The following is a 19,106-nucleotide window of genomic DNA, read 5'->3' on the forward strand; positions in this document are numbered from 1 at the left end:
TTACGGCAAACTCCAATCGATTATCTAAAAATTTAAAATGAAAGATTTTGCCAACTTATTTTTTCAAAAAAATTTTATGCTGAAAATAATTTGTTTTGAGCTATTATTTTTGCTAGATATAAAACATATATACTGCCTTGCAAATAATTAAATCTATTTTAATATATTCATGGGGAGGATAGCATTTTGAGCTGAGGGTTTAGATACCTACATTTCACTCCCATTTGTGTCATTGTGTTGTATTGGATAAATTGTTTCACCGATCACTGGTTCTCAATTTACTTATAAATGGAAATTATGTAACCCAAGTTTTCAAATATACAAGCAAGAATTTAACTCCAATTAGTCACTGTTGACTGCATAAATTATTTGCCATGTTAGACTTGAATTATTATTGATTATTTCCACAGTAGTTTGTGTGAAATGTATAAATTGTGATTTAATAAGGTCTGGTAAGAAAAAATAAAATTGCTAATCACAGTCTTTAAAAGATGTCCTATTGTATGATTATAAAAGCCAACATAGTATCACATTACAGGTTTAAAAAATTAATAACCAAAAAAATTAAAAGTGGACAGAAAATCTGAATGGACTTTCTTCCAAAGAAAACCTAAAGATGGCCTTGAAAATGTATTTAACATTGCTAATTATTAAAGAAATGCAAATCTAAACTACAATGAGATGTCATCTCACATCTGTTAGAATGGCTATTATAGAAAAGACAAGAAATAATATATTTTGAAGAGCATGTGAAGAAAAGGGAATCCTCATACATTATTGGTAAAAATGTAAATTGATAGAGCAACTATGAAAACTGTGGAGATTCTTCAAAAATCCAAGACTAGATAACTAGCAAATGACTTAGCTATTCCACTTCTGGGTTTTTATCAGAGGAATATGAAAACACTAATTTGAAAGTATACATGCATCCATACGTTCATTACAGAATTATTTAAAATGTCTTAGATTATAAACAACCTAAATATCCATCAGTGGGTAAATGGATAAAGAAAACATGATACATATACACAATGTAATGCAACTCAGTCACAAAACTGAATGAAATCCTATCATTGGCCATGATATGGTTGGACCTTGAAAATGTTATGCTAAGTGAGATAAGTCAGACAGGAAGAAAGCCAAGTACTTCATAATTTCACTAATATGTGGAATCTGAAAAGAACAAACAAATCAACAAAATACAACAACTACAAAATCATAGATGCAGAGAACAGATTAGTGTTTACAAGGCAGGAGAAGTGTTGTGAGACAAGTAAAATGGATGAAGGGCTCAACTGCATGCTGGCAGGTGATAGACTCATGGTCGTGATCACTTTGTAGTGCACACAGATGCCAAATTATAATGTTGTACTCCTAAAACTTATGTGATAAAATATTTTAAAAATTAGAAATGATATCCAAAAAGTTAATTTTTAATCCAATTACTTGAAATAACCTTTGATAATATTTGCAAAATTTTTCTTTCATTTTTCTATCACATTTACACAAGAAATAATTATTGGGTACTCCATTGATATTTTGGGCTTTTTTCTTTATTCCTTTGAAGTGCTATTATTTTTCTTATTTGTATCTGTGTGTGTTTACTTTTCAAACATTAAGGAAATATATGTTGAAATTTTTCCTAGTTTAGTTAATATAATTGAAAACATATATTATTAATTAAACTTTCATTCTTTTCCAGTTACTTTTTAATTTTTCTTTGTGATTTGTTGTATCCTGTGAAGCTTATGAATCCCTTCATAATTCATAAATTAAATAAAAATGCACATATAACTAGATATTCAATTGATATATATTTACTTATTGATAATTCTTCTAGTGATTTTCTTTTATTTATTGATTTATTTTAGCCACACCCAGCAGTGTGTGGAAGTTCCTGGGCCAAGGAACAAACCCACACCACAGCAGTGACCCAAGCCACTGCAGTGGAAATGCCATATACTTAACCTGCTGTTATATTTTAGTATTAAATATTTTAATATTTAAAACAACCAAATTCAATTATGTATCTAGTGTAAAATTAAAAATTAGGTGGGTAAATGGTATGATAGCCAGTTTTTTCCTGCATGATAGCCAGTTTCCTACAAACAATTTGCTAGCTGATTTATATTATCAATATTACCTTATTTTTATCATATATTGAATTCCTAAATAGATCTGAATCAAGATTTGAGATATATGATTTTATCTTTTATCTATTCATTCTGTGATGTGCTTGCTTTAATGCTGCAACTCTATGATATTTTATGATATTTTAAAGCAAACCTACCCAAACCCTCATTGAACTAATTTATTAAAGATTATCTTTAGAAATTTACACTGCTAAATATTTTATGTATTATTTTACAACTTAAAAAATCTTTATTCTTATTTTTAATAATTTACTCTTAAAAATTTAACTCAAAATGATGACGTACACCAGTAAATATAGTTTCAAAAATCACACAGCTTAGTCATTGTTTTTGTCTTTTTTAAGGGCTGAACCCTGAGCATATGGAAGTTACCAGGCTAAGGGTGGAATCTGAACTATAGCTACTGGCCATCACAGCCACAGCAACTCAAGATCCTTAACCCACTGACTGAGTGAGGCTAGGGATTAAACCTGCATGCAAATGGACACTATCTGGATTCATTACCACTAAGATACAATGCGAATGCACCATTTTAGTCATATTTTCATTAAAAAAGGGAAGCAAGGAATGAAACCATTGATAATAGATATAATTGTAGGAGCTTATTTATAGTAATCCTAGAAACATTGATATTAGATGTAAGTGCAAGAGTTTATTTATAGTAATCCTAGAACTTACCAATTACAATATGTAGAACGCTATTTGGTGATGGTAAAAATTTTTTATATTCTCCAAACTTTGGATAAATAGTATTAGCAGAATTTTAGAATTTTTTCTGAGAAATATGCTGTAATTTTTGTCTTAATTCATTCTTTAGAATGATTTTAATTATATTAATTTCTTCTTCAAAAAATCCAGCCATATATTTCATACAAAATTATTCAACTACTTTCATCAGTCCTGAAATAAATCACTATTTGTAAACATCAAAGTCTTTTAACACTGAACAAAAAATTTTACCTACTAAAATTTCCAAATTATCAATATGGCTATAGATATAATAATAATGAAGTCATACACACTTGCAAACTTACTTTTGTTTAAATTCTCAAAAATAATATATCTATTCTATATATACCAATTGATTTTTCAAAATAATATGCAATGCAAATATCTTATATAACTTAATTAGTCTGGCTTTTTAAAAATTTCTAAGTAAAGCACTAATATTGAGATAAATTATATTTTAGATGTGTTCTAATTTATAGGCTACTAGGTCATATGCTAGTTATTCCATGAGTCATGCATTTATCTTAACAAATATAAGCATAGGTAAAATATATTTGCTTAATCTACATTAAGGAGAACAAAAAGATAAATTTATCATAATCACTATGTGCTGATTTTAAAAGAATTTGGAAATTAATAATATTTATCATCCTGTTATGAATGTTACATAAATTTTGATACTGGCCATGATTTCCTAAAGAATCATGCATTCTCTAAAGGCAGAATATAGAGTTACTCAGAGTTACCCATCTCTCTGGAGGTAGAAATAATCTGTAGCTCAAAAACATAAATGATTTAGAGATTTAAAGAGCATGACCATTGCTCTCCAAAGAAGTCCCATCTTTTTTGAAATGGTTGGACTTCTCTGAAATCAGATATGTTGGTTAGTCCAGAAATTGAGAACTTAGAGTTTCTTTTAAAGAATCTTAAGCATTCTTCTCAAGAGGTTCAATTTTAACGTAAGTGATATATTCCTTTTCTACACTCATCATGACCTCAGAGACAGTTACACTGCTTTAAAGTTTTAACTTTGTTGAAGAGGCTTAGAAGTTTAAAATAGTCCAACAGGAGGCCTGGAAGTGGGATGGTAAGTAGAATATTTTCAGGGTTGGGCTAATTTTGAAGAAAAAATGGATAGTATTAACAGCATAATAAAATTTAATATCAAAAGTCTCTGTCTACAGATTAGTGAAAATTTAGATACATGTGAAAGTTTTTGATTGGGGAAAATAGTCCATTTCATTACAACCTGTTCATTATCACCAAACCAAATAATTAGTCACAATAATCTTAACAGTGTTACATGAAAAAATTTAACGTACTTTTCCCAAAGTATTAGTTACTTGAAACACAGCTTATATCTTCCTCTGAAATGATATGAAATATGGATATTAAGTTTAAAATATTTGGGGAAGGCAAGATGGCAGAAGAGTAGGGGGACATGCTCGATCTCTCCCACAAACACACATACACACAACAAAAAAAACACATCTACATGTTAAACAACTCACACAGAACAGCAATTATTCGCTGGCAGAAGAACTTAAACTCCAATAATGGCAAGAATCTCATGACATAACTGGGTAAAACAAGAGAAAAGAAGAGAGTGAAAGAAGGGGAATTGGTGCTCCCTAAGGGAACTGTGGAGGAGAAAGGGATCCCACACCCTGGAAAGTCATTTAGTTGATGGAAAGATCAAGCAAATTGGAGGAATCTCCTGATGGTGAGAAGAGTGCAATAGTAAGTCTCAGATCTGAAAAGCAGAGTGAGGACTGAACAGATCATCTGAACTACTGGCACAGTCACCAAAAACTGAGATGGTTGGGCAGGGGCTGGGCACCGAGACCTTGGCTCTGGAGGTTAGTTCCTGGGAGCAGGCTGGGGTGGGCCGTTTGGGACTAGGAACCAGTTGGTTGGGTTGGTGGCAGAACCTGCCTGGGGGACTAGGAAGCAGTCCATCAGGTTGGCAGGGCAGATACTGCTGGGGAGACTAGAAAGTGGAACATTGCAGGTGGAGGTAGCAATACACTAAGGGCTGGGGAGTGGAAAGCCACATCAGAGGGAAACTGGGAGAAAAGCTGGATCTGCATGAGAGACAAGGAGCCAGTGTTGGGGAGGGGAGAGGAGAAAGGGTGGGTCACCATAGAATACTCCCTGAACCACAGCAAACTTACTTAATCACCAGCTAGCAGAAAGCTGTGCTTCCCAGTGCATCGCCCCTCTCCCTACCCCACGTATGCGTGTGCCAGACCTGAGGCTGCCTGCCATCCCAGAGGGCTGGCTCACCATTTGTGGGAAGCTGACTGCCACAGGGACTTTCCCTGCCCTGGCCTACTTGCCCTCTGGAGGGGCTACACCCCCATGGAGCAGTGCCCAGCACCATCAGCCCCCTGGAAAAGGCCTGCAGCCCAGAAAAGCTAGAGCAAACTCTGCCCAGCTGTGCAAAATCTGCTTCCATTGCAGAGTGGTCCTGCCAGTTCCAGTTGCCCTTAGGAAGAACTCCTTGGGTTCTCAGCAGCCCAGCTAGCTGCTCCCACCCTCGGGGGTTTCTGCACTCCTGTGGAACAGCTGCCCAGCACCACCAGCCCCCTGCAAGAGCCCCAACAGCCCAGAAAAGCTAGAGCAAGCTCAGCCCAGCCGTTCAAAATCTGTTTCCATTTAGGGGAGGTCCTGCCAGTTCCAGCTGCCCTGGGGAACAGCCCCTTGGATTCTCAGTGGCCCAGATAGCTGCTCCTGTCCTTGGGGGGTGCTGCACTCTCATGGAACAGCTGCCCAGCACTGTCAGCCCCCTAGAAAAGGCCTGCAGCCCAGAAAAGCTAGAGCAAGATCTGCCCAGCCATGCAAAATCTGCTTCCATTGTGGGGCAGTCCTGCCAGTTCTGACTGCCCTGGGGAAGAGCCCCTTGGGTTCTCAGCAGCCTGGCTTGCTGCTCCCACCCTCAGGGAGTGCTGCACTCCCATGGAACAGCTGTCCAGCACTGCAAGCACACTCTAAGAGCTCCACAGCACAGAAACACCAGAGCAAGCTCTGCACAGCTGCATGAAAACTGCTTCCATTGTGGTGCAGACATCCCAGTCCTGTCTGACTTCAGGAAGTCCTCCTTTGCTTCAAAGAAACATTGTTAGCCCCATCAACACCCCAGAAAAGCCACACTGCCTCAAAAAAGATTGACCAACAACGCCAGCCCTCAGGAAATATTCCACAGCAGTGACAAGGCAAACACTGCCCAATAACAGAGAGTACAACTCCCTCAGGAGAAAGAAAACAACAAGCAAGATGAAGAAGCTGAGAATCCACCCCCAGTCAAACCAACAGGAGAACTCACCTAAAACAGTCAACAATGAAACAGATCTCTGCAGTCAGACAGACCTGGAGTTCAAAAGAGAAATAGTGAAAATACTGAAGGAATTAAGAGAAGATATGAACAGTAATGCAGATACCCTCAGAAAGGAACGAGAAAATATAAGGAGGAGCCAAGAAAAACTAGAACATTCATTTGCAGAGATACAAACTGAGCTAAGGGCAGTAAAAACCAGAATGAATAATGCAGAAGAACTAATTAGTGATGTGGAAGAGAGAATAATGGAAATCACCCAAACAGGACAGCAAACAGAAAACCAAATAAAAAAACATGAAAGCAATACAAGAGAACTATGGGATGATATAAAGCATGCCAATCTACACATAATAGGAATTCCAGAAGAGTAGAAAAAGTTAAGGGGATGGAAAATATATTTGAAGAAGTTATCCCTGGAAACTCCCCAAATCTAAAGGACACTGAGTTCACGATACAGGAAGCACAGAGGGCCCCAAACAAGTTGAACCCAAATAGACCCACACCAAGACACACTATAATAAAAATGGAAAAAGTTAGTGATAAAGAGAGGATCCTAAAGGCAGCAAGATAAAAGCAGAATGTTACCTATAAGGGAACCCCCATAAGTTTATCGGATGATTTTTCTTCAGAAACTCTACAGGCCAGGAGGGAATGGCAAGAGATATTTAAAGTGCTAAAAGGAAAAAAAATGCAACCCAGAATACTCTATCCAGCAAGAATATCATTTAAAATAGAAGGGGAAATAATTTTTTTTCAGCAAACTAAAGCAAAAATAATACAGCAATACAAAACCCGGGCTAAAAGAAATATTGAAAGGGCTTCTCTAAACCAAAAATAAAGGAAGGAAAGAAAGGGGAAAAAAAAAGAGGAAGAACTAGGATTGAGGAAACCACAATCAGAGAGCAGTTGCTCAAATAAGCCAGGATAGAGATTTAATCTTGAACATGATTAAAAGAAAATAAAATTAAAAAGAAAAAAAGAGACATCAAAATCATAAAATGTGGGCAAGAGAAGTAAGAAAATAAATAGATTATTCTTTTATTTTTTTGTTTCTCTTCTTAATTTTAGTATAGTAATAAAGTATTTGAACCTACAGGACTATCAGGCTAAAACACACAATTATAGTAAGGGGTTAGCATATTTCAAAAGCAGGTCTCCAAAATGAAAACCGAACATTGCATTCGCAAAAATGAACAGAAAAACACTCAAGCAGAAAATAATTGGAGACCATCCAACCAAAAAAAGAAAGGAAGAATGGAGAATCATAGAATCAACTGGAACACGAGGTTTAAAATGGCAATAAATAATCATCTATCAATTATCACCTTAAATGTCAATGGACTGAATGCACCAATTAAAAGACACAGAGTGGCAGATTGGATAAAAAAACAAAAACCTTCAATTTGCTGCCTACAAGAAACTCACCTTAGGACAAAGGACACATTTAGATTGAAATTTAAGGGTTGGGAAAAAAATATTTCATGCCAATAGACATGACAGGGAAGTAGGAGTTGCAATAATCATATCAGACAAAATAGACTTTAAAACAAAGGCCATAAAGACAGACAAAGAAGGACACTAATGACTAAGGGATCCATTCAAGAAGAGGATATCACTATCATCAACATATACGCCCCAAATAGAGGAGCACCCAGATACATACAACAAGTATTAACAGACATAAAGGGAGAAATTGATGGGAATACAATCATAGTAGGAGACTTTAATACCCCACTCACATCAATGGACAGATACTCTAGACAGAAAACCAATAAAGCAACAGAGACCCTAAAGGAAACAATAGAAAAGTTAGACTTACTTGACATCTTCAGGACACATTCTTCTCAAGTGTGCATGGAACATTCTCAAAAATAGATCACATATTGTGGCACAAAGCTAACCTCAACAAATTTAGGAGCATAGAAATTATTTCAAGTATCTCCTCTGACCACAATGGTATGAAACTAGAAATCAACCACAGGAAAAGAAATGATAAAAACCTACTACATGGAGACTAAACAACATGCTACTAGAAAACCAACGGGTCAATGAGGAAATCAAGAAGGAAATTAAAAAATACATCCAGACAAAAGATAATGAAGACACAACCTCTGACTATCTATGGGACACCACAAAAGTAGTGCTCAGAGGGAAATTCATAACAATACAGGCCTTCCTCGAAGAAGAAGAAAGGTCTCAAATTGACAACTTAACCCTCCATCTAAACAAATTAGAAAAAGAAGAATAAAAAATATCTAAGGTCAGCAGAACGGAGGAAATTATAAGGATCAAAGACGAAATCAATAAAATAGAGATTCAAAAACAATAGAGAAAATTAATAAAACTAAGAGATGGTTCTTTGAAAAAGTAAACAAAATAGACAACCCCCTGGCTAGACTCACTAAGAAGAGAGAAATAACCAAATAAACAAAATTAGAAATGAAAAAGGAGTAATCACAATGGATACTGCAGAAATACACAAAACAATAAGAGAATACTATGAACAACTATATGCCAACAAATTTGACAATCTGGAAGAAATGGACAACTTTCTAGAATCTCACAGCCTGCCAAAACTGAATCAAGAAGAAACAGACCAACTGAACAGACCGATCACTAGAAATAAAATTGAATACGTCATAAAAACACTCCCTACAAATAAAAGCCCAGACCAGATGGCTTCCCAGGTGAATTCTACCAAACATATAAGGAGAATCTGGTGCCCATCCTCCTTAAACTTTTTCAAAAGGTTGAAGAAGAAGCAACACTCCCAAAGACATTCTATGATGCCACCATCACCCTCATTCCAAAACCAGACAAAGACACCACCAAAAAAGAAAAGTATCAGCCAATATCTTTGATGAATATAGATGCATAAATTCTCAACAAAATTCTAGCCAACGGAAACAAACAACATATCAAAAAGATCATACACCATGACCAGGTAGGGTTCATCCCAGGTGCACAAGGGTGGTTCAACATACGCAAATCAATCAACATCATACACCACATTAACAAAAGAAAAGTAAAAAACCACATGATCATCTCAATAGATGCAGAAAAAGCATTTGAAAAAGTCCAACATCAATTATTGATCAAAACTCTCACCAAAGTGTGTATAGAAGGAACATTCCTGAACATAATCAAAGCCATTGATGACAAACCCACAGAAAATATAATACTCAATGGAGAAAAATGAAAGCCTTCTCACTCAAATCTGGAACAAGACAGGGATGCCCACTCTCACCACTGCTCTTCAACATAGTTTTGGAAGTCCTAGCCACAGCAATTAGACAAACAAAAGAAATAAAAGGCATCCAAAGAGGAAGAGATAAAACTGTCACTGTATGCAGATGACATGATACTATACATAGAAAACCCTAAGGCCTCAACTCACTAAACCCTGACACCTATGGTCAATTAATCTTTCACAAGAGAGGCAAGAGCATAATATGGGAAAATGAAAGTCTATTCAGCAAGCATACCTGAGAAACCTGGACAGCTGTGTGCAAAGCAATGAAATTAGAACACACCTTCACACCATGCACAAAAATAAAATCAAAATGGCTGAAAGACTTAAATATAAGACAAGACACCATCAAACTCCTAGAAGAAAACAGGCAAAACATCAACCTCATGAATATTTTCTCAGGTCAGTCTCCCAAAGCAACAGAAATAAGAGCAAAAATAAACCAATGGGACCTAATCAAACTGAAAATCTTTTTCACAGCAAAGGAAACCTAAAAGAAAACAAAAACAACTTAAAAGTTGCAGAAAATACTTTCAAATGATCAAACAGACAAGGGCTTAATCTATAAAATATACAAGCAACATATACAACTCAACAGCAAAAAAGCCAATCACCCAATGGAAAAATGGGCAAAAGACCTGATTAGACATTTTTCCAAGGAAGATATACAGATGGCCAACAAGCACATGAAAAAATGCTCAGCATCATTGATTATAAGGGAAATGCAAATCAAAACTCCCATGAGATACCACCTCACATCAGTCAGAATGGCCATCATTAATAATTCCACAAATAACAAGTGCTGGAGGGGTTTTGGAGAAAAGGGAACCCTCCAGAACTCTAGGTGGGAATGTAAGCTGGTATAGCAACTTGGAGAATAGTTTGGAGATACTGTAGAAATCTATACATAGAACTTCCATATGACCCCACAATCCCACTCTTGGGCATGATTGCAGTTCTTGCAGGATATCCTGGGAAAATAAGGGGTGACTGTGGCTTGTTATGTGGGTAGGGAATTGGAGGCAAAACTCTTGGGAATATTCATCAGGGTGTGTTTCTCTGGAGGTAGCTATTTTGGGAAAATCTGGCCCCACCCATCTGTGCTGAGAAGCTCCAGGCCAAACAATAATACAGGTGGTATCACAGCCCCAGCCACCAGTAAACAGGATGCCTAAAGACCCAACAGGCACACAGCCACCACTAATATCACCCAGAGACAAAGCTCACTCACCAGAGGGATATGAATCAGCCCCACCTATCAGTGGGCAGGCACCAGTTCCCCCCATCAGGAAGCCTACAGCAAGCCCCCATACCAACTTCAGCTACAAGGGGGGCAGACACCAGAAGTAAGAGAGGCTACAACTCTATTGTCTGAAAAAACATCACTACAGCAAAAACCTATAAAAACAAAAAGAGAACTATAACTCAGATGAGGGAAAAAGAAAAAAAATGCAAAAACAGCTAAGTGATCAGGAGATTATTACCTCCAGGAAAAAATACTTTAGACTTGATGCTGAAGATGATGCAAGACATTGGAAATAAACTGGAGGCAAAGGTTGATAATTTACAGGAAACACTATGTGAATAAATAGAAAATACAAAACTTAAGCAAGAAGAGATGCAAAATGAAATAACTGAAATAAAAAATTAATTAGAAACAGCCAACAGCAGAACACATGCAGAAGAATGAATTAGCAAGGTGGAGTACAAACTAGTGGAAATCACTGATGCAGAACAGAAAAGAGAAAAAAAATTGAAAAGAAATGAAGAGATTCTCAGAGAATTCTGGTACAGTGTTAAATGTACCAACATCCATATTATAGAGGTGTCATAAGGAGAAGAAAGATAGAAAGGGACAGAAAAAATATTCCAAGAGATAATAGCCATAAACTTCCCCAAAATGGGAAAGGAAGCACTCACTCAAATTGAGGAAGCCCAACAATCACCATATAAAACAAACCCAAGGAGAAACACCCCAAGACACATGTTAATCAAACTGAACAAAATTAAAGACAAAGAGAAAATCTTGAAAGCAGCTAGGGAAAAGAAACAAATAACATACAAGGGAACCCCACTATGGTTATTGGCAGATTTTTCAGCAGAAACTCTTCAGGCCAGAAGGGAGTGACATGATATACTTACCGTGATGAATGGAAAAAAATCTCTAACCAAGATTACTTTACCCAGAAAGGCTCTCATTCAGACTTGAAGGAGAAATCAAAGCTTTACAGATAAGCAAAAGCTAAGAGAATTCAGCAACACTAAACCAGCTCTACAACACATACTAAAGGAACTTCTCTAGGCAGAAAAGAAAAGGCTGCAACAGGAAACAAAAATACCACAAATGACAAGGCTCACCAGTAAAGGCATATATACAGTAAAGATATGAAATTGTCTATGCACAATTACGCTACCAAAATCAGAAATCATGAGACGAGGTGGATACAAATGAAGGGCACTGGAGATGCACTTGCAGTTAAGAAACCAACAACTTAAAACATTCTCACATATATACAGTCTCTTATATCAAAAATTCAGGGTAACTGCAAACCAAAAATCTACAATTGATCCACAAAGAAAAAAAATCAATTCAAATACAACACTAAAGATAATCATCAAACCAGAAGAGGAGAAAACAAGAGAAGAGGAAAGAAAAAAAGAGCAGCAAAAACAAATCCAAAGCAATTAATAAAATGGAAATAAGAACATACATATCAATAATTACCTTATATGTTAATGGACTAAATGCCCCAACCAAAAGACATAGACTGTGTGAATGCATACAAAAACCAGACCTATAAATATGCCGTCTTCAAGAGACCCACTTCGCTTTGAGGGACACATACAAATTGAAAGTGGGAGGATGGAAAAAAATATTTCATGCAAATGAGAATGAAAAGAAAGCTAGCAACACTCATATAAGACAAAATAGACCTTAAAATGAATATTTTGAGAGACAAGGAAGGACACTACATAATGATCAAAGGATTAATCCAAGAAGAAGGTATAACAATTTTAAATAGCTATGCACCCAACATAGGATCACCATGACATATAAAGCAATTGCTAAAAACCTTCAAGGAGAAATTGACAATAACTCAATAATAGTGGGGGACTTTAACACCCCACTAACAGCAATGGAGAGATGATCCAGAGAGAAAATCAATAAGGACACACAGGCCCTGAAAGAAGCATTAGATCATATGGACTTAATAGCTATTTATAGGACATTCCATCCAAAAGAAACAGAATACACATTCTTCTCAAGTTCACATGGAACATTCTTTAGGATTGATCACATCCTGGGCTACCAATCAAGCCTCAGTAACTAAGAAAATTGAAATCATATCAAGCATCTTTTCCAACCACAATGCTATATGATCGGAAATCAACAACGAGAAAAAACCTGCAAAAAAACACAAACACATGCTACTAAACAACCAATGGATCACTGAAGAAATCAAAGAGGAAATTAAAAAATACCTAGAAGCAAATGAAAACATAGATACGTAACTCTGAAACCTATGGGACGTGGAAAAACAGTTCTTAGAGGAATGTTTATATCAATAAAGCCTACCTCAGGAAACAAGAAAAAGCTCAAATAAACAACCTAACTTTACTGCTAAAGCAACTAGAAAGAGAAGAACAGACAAGACCTAAAGTCATTAGAAGGAAAGAGATCATAAAGATCAGAGCAGAAATCAATGCAATGGAAATGAAAAAAAAAAAAAAACATGGAAAAGATCAATGAAACAAAAAGTTGGTTCTTTGAAAAGATCAACAAAATTGATAAACCCTTGGCCACACTTATCAAGAAAAAAAGAGAGAGGACTCAAATCAATAAAACTCAAAATGAAAAAGAAGTAACAATGGACATCACAGAAATACAAAGGACCATAAGAGACTACTATATGCAACTATGTGCCAATAAAACAGAAAACCTAGAAGAAATGGACAAATTCTTAGAAAATTATAATCTTCCAATACTAAACCAAGATGAAATATAAAAGATGAACAGACCAATCACAAGTACTGAAATTGAAACTGTGATGAAAAACTTTCAAAAAACAAAATCCAGGACCAGATGGCTTCACAGGCGAATTCTATCAAACATTTAGAGAAGAGCTAACACCTCTTCTTCTGTAACTATTCCAAAAAATTGCAGAGAAAGGGACACTCCAAACTCATTCTATGAGGCCACCATCACCCTGACACCAAAACGAGACAAAGATATCACAAAAAAAAAGAAAATAAAATTACAGGACAATTTCACTGATGAACATAGATTCAAAAATCCTCAAAAAAATTACTAGCAAATCAAACACAACAATACATTAAAAGGATTGTTCATCATGACTAAGTGGGATTCATCCCAGGGATGCAAGGATTCTTCAATATCCACAAATCAATCAGTGTTATATACCACATTAACAAACTAAAGAATAAATATCATGTGGTCCTCTCAATAGATTTGGAAAAAACCTTTGACAAAATCCTACAACCATTTCTGATAAAAACCCTTCAGAAAGTGGGCATAACGGGAACCTACCTCAACATAATAAAGGCCATATATGACAAACCCACAGCTAACATCATTCTCAATTGCGAAAATCTGAAATAATGTCTGCTGAGATCTGGAACAAGACAAGGATGTCCGCTCTAACCACTACTACTCAACATGGTTTTGGAAGTCCTAGCCATGGCAATCAGAGAAGAAACAAATAAAAGGAATCCAAATTTGTAAAGGAAGAAGTAAAGTTATCAGTATTTGCAGATGACATGATACTATACCTAGAGAATTCTAAAGACTCTGCCAGAAAATTTTTAGAACTCATCAATGAATTTGGCAAAGTGGCAGGATACAAAATTAATACACAGAAGTCAACTGCATTTCTATATATTAACACAAAAGATCAGAAAGAGAAATTAGGGAAGCAATCCCATTTCCCATCACATCAAAAAGAATAAAATACGTAGGAATAAACCTGCCTAAAGAGACAAAAGACCTGTACTCTAAAAACTATAAGACGCTGATGAAAGCAAGCAAAGGTCACACAAACAGATGGAAAGACATACCATGCTCTTGGACTGGAAGAGTCAATATTACCAAAATGACTATACTACCTGAGGCAATCTACAGATTCAATGCAATCCCTATCAAATTACCAAGGACGTTTTTCACAGAACTCAGCAAAATACTCTAAAGTTTGTTTGGAAGCACAGATGACTCAGAACAGCCAAAGATAAACTGAGAAAGAAAAATGGAGCTGGAGGAGTCAGGCTCCCTGACTTCAGACTCTACCACAAAGCTACATTCATCAAAACCATTTGGTACTGCCACAGAGACAGAAATATCAATCCGTGGAACAGGATAGAATGCCCAGAATTAAACCCACATGCCTACAGTCAACTAATCTGTGATAAAGGAGGCAAGAATATGCAATGGAGAAAACACAGCTCCTTCAGTAAGTGGTGCTGGCAAAACTGGACAACCACATGGAAAAGAATGAAATTAGAACACTTCCTAATACCATACACAAAAATAAACTCAAAATGGATTAAAGATCTAAATATGAGACCAAGTACAATAACTCCTAGAGGTGAACACAGGCCAAACACTCTCCAATATAAACCACAATCATATCTTCTCAGATCCACCTCTTAGAGTAATGGCAATAAAAACAAAAATAAGCAAATGGGACTTAATTAAACTTAAAAGCTTCTGCACAGCAAAGGAGACCCTAAACAAAACCAAAAGACAATACACAGAATGACAGAAAATATTTGCAAATGGGAGTTCCAGTTGTGGTATAGTGGAAACAAATCCAACTAGGAAGCTTGAGGTTGCAGTTTCAATCCCTGGCCACTTTCAGGTTGTTAAGGATCCAGTGTTGCTCTAAGCTATGGTGTAGGCCGCAGATGTGACTCAGATCTGGTGTTGCTGTGGTAGTGGTGTAGCGTGGCAGCTACAGGTCCAATCAGACCCCTAGCCTGGGAACTTCCATATGCTGTGGGTGTGGCCCTAAAAATACAAAAGACCAAAAAAAGTTTTTGCAAATTAAGTGACTGACAAGGGATTAATCTCCAAGATTTATAAACACCTTCTGCAGCTCGATACCAAAAAACCAAACAATCCCATCAAAAAATGGGCAGAATATATAAACAGAAAATTCTCTAACAAAGACATACAGATGGCCAAAAAAACACATGAAAAGATATTCAACATCACTCATTGTTAGAGAAATGCAAATTGAAACCTCTATGAGGTACCACTTTATATTGGTCAGAATAACTGTCATTGAAAAGTCTGCAAACAATAAGTGCTGGTGATGGTGTGGAGAAAAAGCAACCCTATTATGCTGTTGGTGGGATTGTAAATTGGTGCAACCACTGTGGAAAACAGGATGGTGATTCCTCAGAAAACTAAAACTAGGATTACCATTTGATCTAGCAATCTCATTCCTGGGCATCTATGCAGAGAAAACCATGACTCAAAAAGGCACATGTACTCCAATGTTCATTGCAGCAGTATATATACAGTAGCCAAAATATGGAAATAACCTAATGCCCATTAACAGAGGAGTGGATAAAGAAGTGGTACATATACCCAAAGGGAATCTTACTCAGCCATTAAAAGGAAAGAAATAACAGAATTGCATCAACATGGATGGGTCTAGGAATTATCATGCTAAGTGGAGTCAGCCATACAATGAGACACGAGCTCGTCATCAAATGCTGTCACTTATATGTGGAATCTGAAAAAAAAAAGGGCACAATAAACTTCTTTGCAGAATGGATACTGACTTTCTAGTTTCCAAAGAGAAGTTGGGAGGTGGGGGTGCACTGGGGGTTTGGGATGGAAATGCTATAAAATTTGGTTTGTTGTACAATGTTTGTTGTACAATGATAAAAGTAATAAAATTCATTGAGTAATTTAAAAAAATGATCAAATGCGCTGAAACTAAACTTTCGCACAATTTTTAAGTACTAGTAATTGTGCACTAAAACAGTGTGTCATATCTACTCCAGATTTCTGTGATGACTTAAAGTATTAAACAATCCTCATAAGCATAATTTCACTAATCCAGTGATATCTTTACTGAAAACTTATTTTCAATGAGGCAATATAAAAATTCTACATTAATTTGATATGTGCTATAATTATTGCATCATTGCATATTTATAAATATTTGGCCTCATAACAATAAAGTAGATAAATTATAGATCTGAAAAAGAAAAAAATATGTCGATATGTCATATAAAAGAAAAATTATAATGCACCTCGAAGCAAGAAGAGCTAACATATTCTTTTGCCCTAAGCAGATGTCTATTTAAAACTAGATTTTCCAATCCCCTTTCTAAAGAGACATAGTACATGAATTATAGAATTTAATTTATTGAACCAAAGAATATCTATTCTGTTGTGTTTTGTGAGGTTGCCTTATTACATTATTATTTCTTTCATCCAGTTATCTTTATCACAGGGCACAGGGAACTGTCAAGTTTTGTCAATATCTCTCTGATATTTAAAGTGGAAGGTATGTTAGAGGAAAGAAGTTAGCCTACACATTTTAAATAAATCTATGAAAATATGTTATAAATAGACCTATAAATTACATTACTCATTCACACATTATATTGTCATCTTATCCCAAGAAGAATATGGTAATTAAAAACAGTAAGTATTATATAACTTTAAATTATATTAAATAAATCTGAGTGTTATAATAACCAAAAGCCTTCCTCTAGTTCATAATAGCTTATGACAAGCTTTCAAAACATTTAAAAATTTTATATTTTCTATTTTTAAGTGGAAATTTTATTAGGATAGAGTTAATAACTTTATTGTCTCTCTTTTTAATAGATCTCAAAATAAGACAAAACAGTTTTAAAAAGAAGATAATTATTTAATTGTGACTCAAATGATTAAAAACATTGCTGTAATTAAGAGGAGAGAAATTTATGAAACCTCTCTTGAAGAATTGCTTCATGATAAGCTTCTGTTAATCACGTTATGTCGGTATTCTCTTAAGTTAACCTGAAATCCCGTGATGGAGATGTTATATTAAATATGTGGAAACTGACATACAAAGTTAAGTAATTTTCTAAAGCAAAACTGAATTCAATAATATTAGGAAATTTTAGGCAGGTATGTCTGGGTTTAAAACATTGTGTTTTATCTACTATATAAAAAATATCCAATATGAAAATACACTCTAAATAGGAAAATGTCACAAATAACTACAAATTATAACATCTAAATATATTTGTTTAGATTTGAGACAGTCATTTAAATTGAAAATGTGAAATAAATTTTATAAATACACACGTATCTGTACTATATATTTGTATAGGTAGATTATTCTATAGAGGCAGAGTAAAATAATACAATGTATTTAATGTTTTCATACCAATACAGTATAAAATATGGACTTGTACTAAAGGGAAGTATTAACACAATTTTTCTCAAAGATTTAATGGAATTGAGTCTTGAATGGTGATTTAGCTATCGACTTTATCTCCTTCCCAAACAAAGGATCATCTGATATCCTTTAACATATCAGGCAGTTTCTTCTCGAATATATTCACTTCAAGGAAAATGCTACCTCACAAGACCACCAAGTCCATTGCTGTATAACACTTAAGTTTTAGAAAATCCTTTCCCCAAATCTTCCTCTCTATAGCTTTTATAATTTAGTCTCTTTTGCTCCTCTAATATACCTCAGAGTATGTATGCATCTACTTCTGTGTGGGACATATTGTAGTGTTTAAAATATTTTCTTCTGTAGTATTAAAAATTCCACTTCACTGATTCCCCAAGTGACAAGGACATGGTTTCCAGTTTTCTTTTTCTTTTTTCTTTTAGGGACACAGGTGTACTTTCTATATGTCAGACATCATGGTAAAGAAAGAATTTTTGCCAAATTAATAGAAATACTACTGTAAGATGAATCAATTCAGTTGCTTAGATTGACTGCAGGCTCTCCCATTAAGGAAAAAAATCTATATCCTCGGCTTTATTTTCTTCTATTTACTCTCTACCCTTTAGCCATTTCACTCCCCATTAGCTCTTCAATTATCAGTTAAAATAAGATAAGATAGATAAGATAAGATAAAATAATAAACAAAATAACATTAAATTAAAAAGACAGGAAATATCAAAGCCATGACTACGATGGAAAACTAATACTGATACCTGACCAAGACCAATACATTTTATCAATATGAACAATTTACTTAGAAATTTTACAGCTTAAAAGCACATGGTCCCTTATGATTAGAGGCAATTTATTCTAAAATTATAAGCTTAATTATCTCAGTCATGTAGATTTTCTATTTAATTGGGTAAAAATAATTCAATATTCTTGAAAATCATGTAATCTATATACTGCTTACCTTTCACTTTACCTTTGCTTGATAGGTCTTTGCTACCAACAGGAATATGAACATTACCTTCATATGAAATAAATGCATATTTTCTCCTAGTAACTAAATTTTTTACCTGATTTCTACAGATAATTATTTAATTCTCACCTTTTTTTTTTTTTGTCAGAACAATATATTGGCTGATGAAAATGATAGAAAAAAAATTTTGTTTGAAAAATTCAGATGATAGAGCTTAAATGAATGGATGAGG

Source organism: Sus scrofa, chromosome 11 (assembly GCF_054392235.1).
Source record: "Sus scrofa isolate SSC_HxYL_T2T_F1_AM1 chromosome 11, Sscrofa_HxYL_maternal_Yorkshire_Landrace_v2.0, whole genome shotgun sequence".
Taxonomy (NCBI): Eukaryota; Metazoa; Chordata; class Mammalia; order Artiodactyla; family Suidae; genus Sus; species Sus scrofa.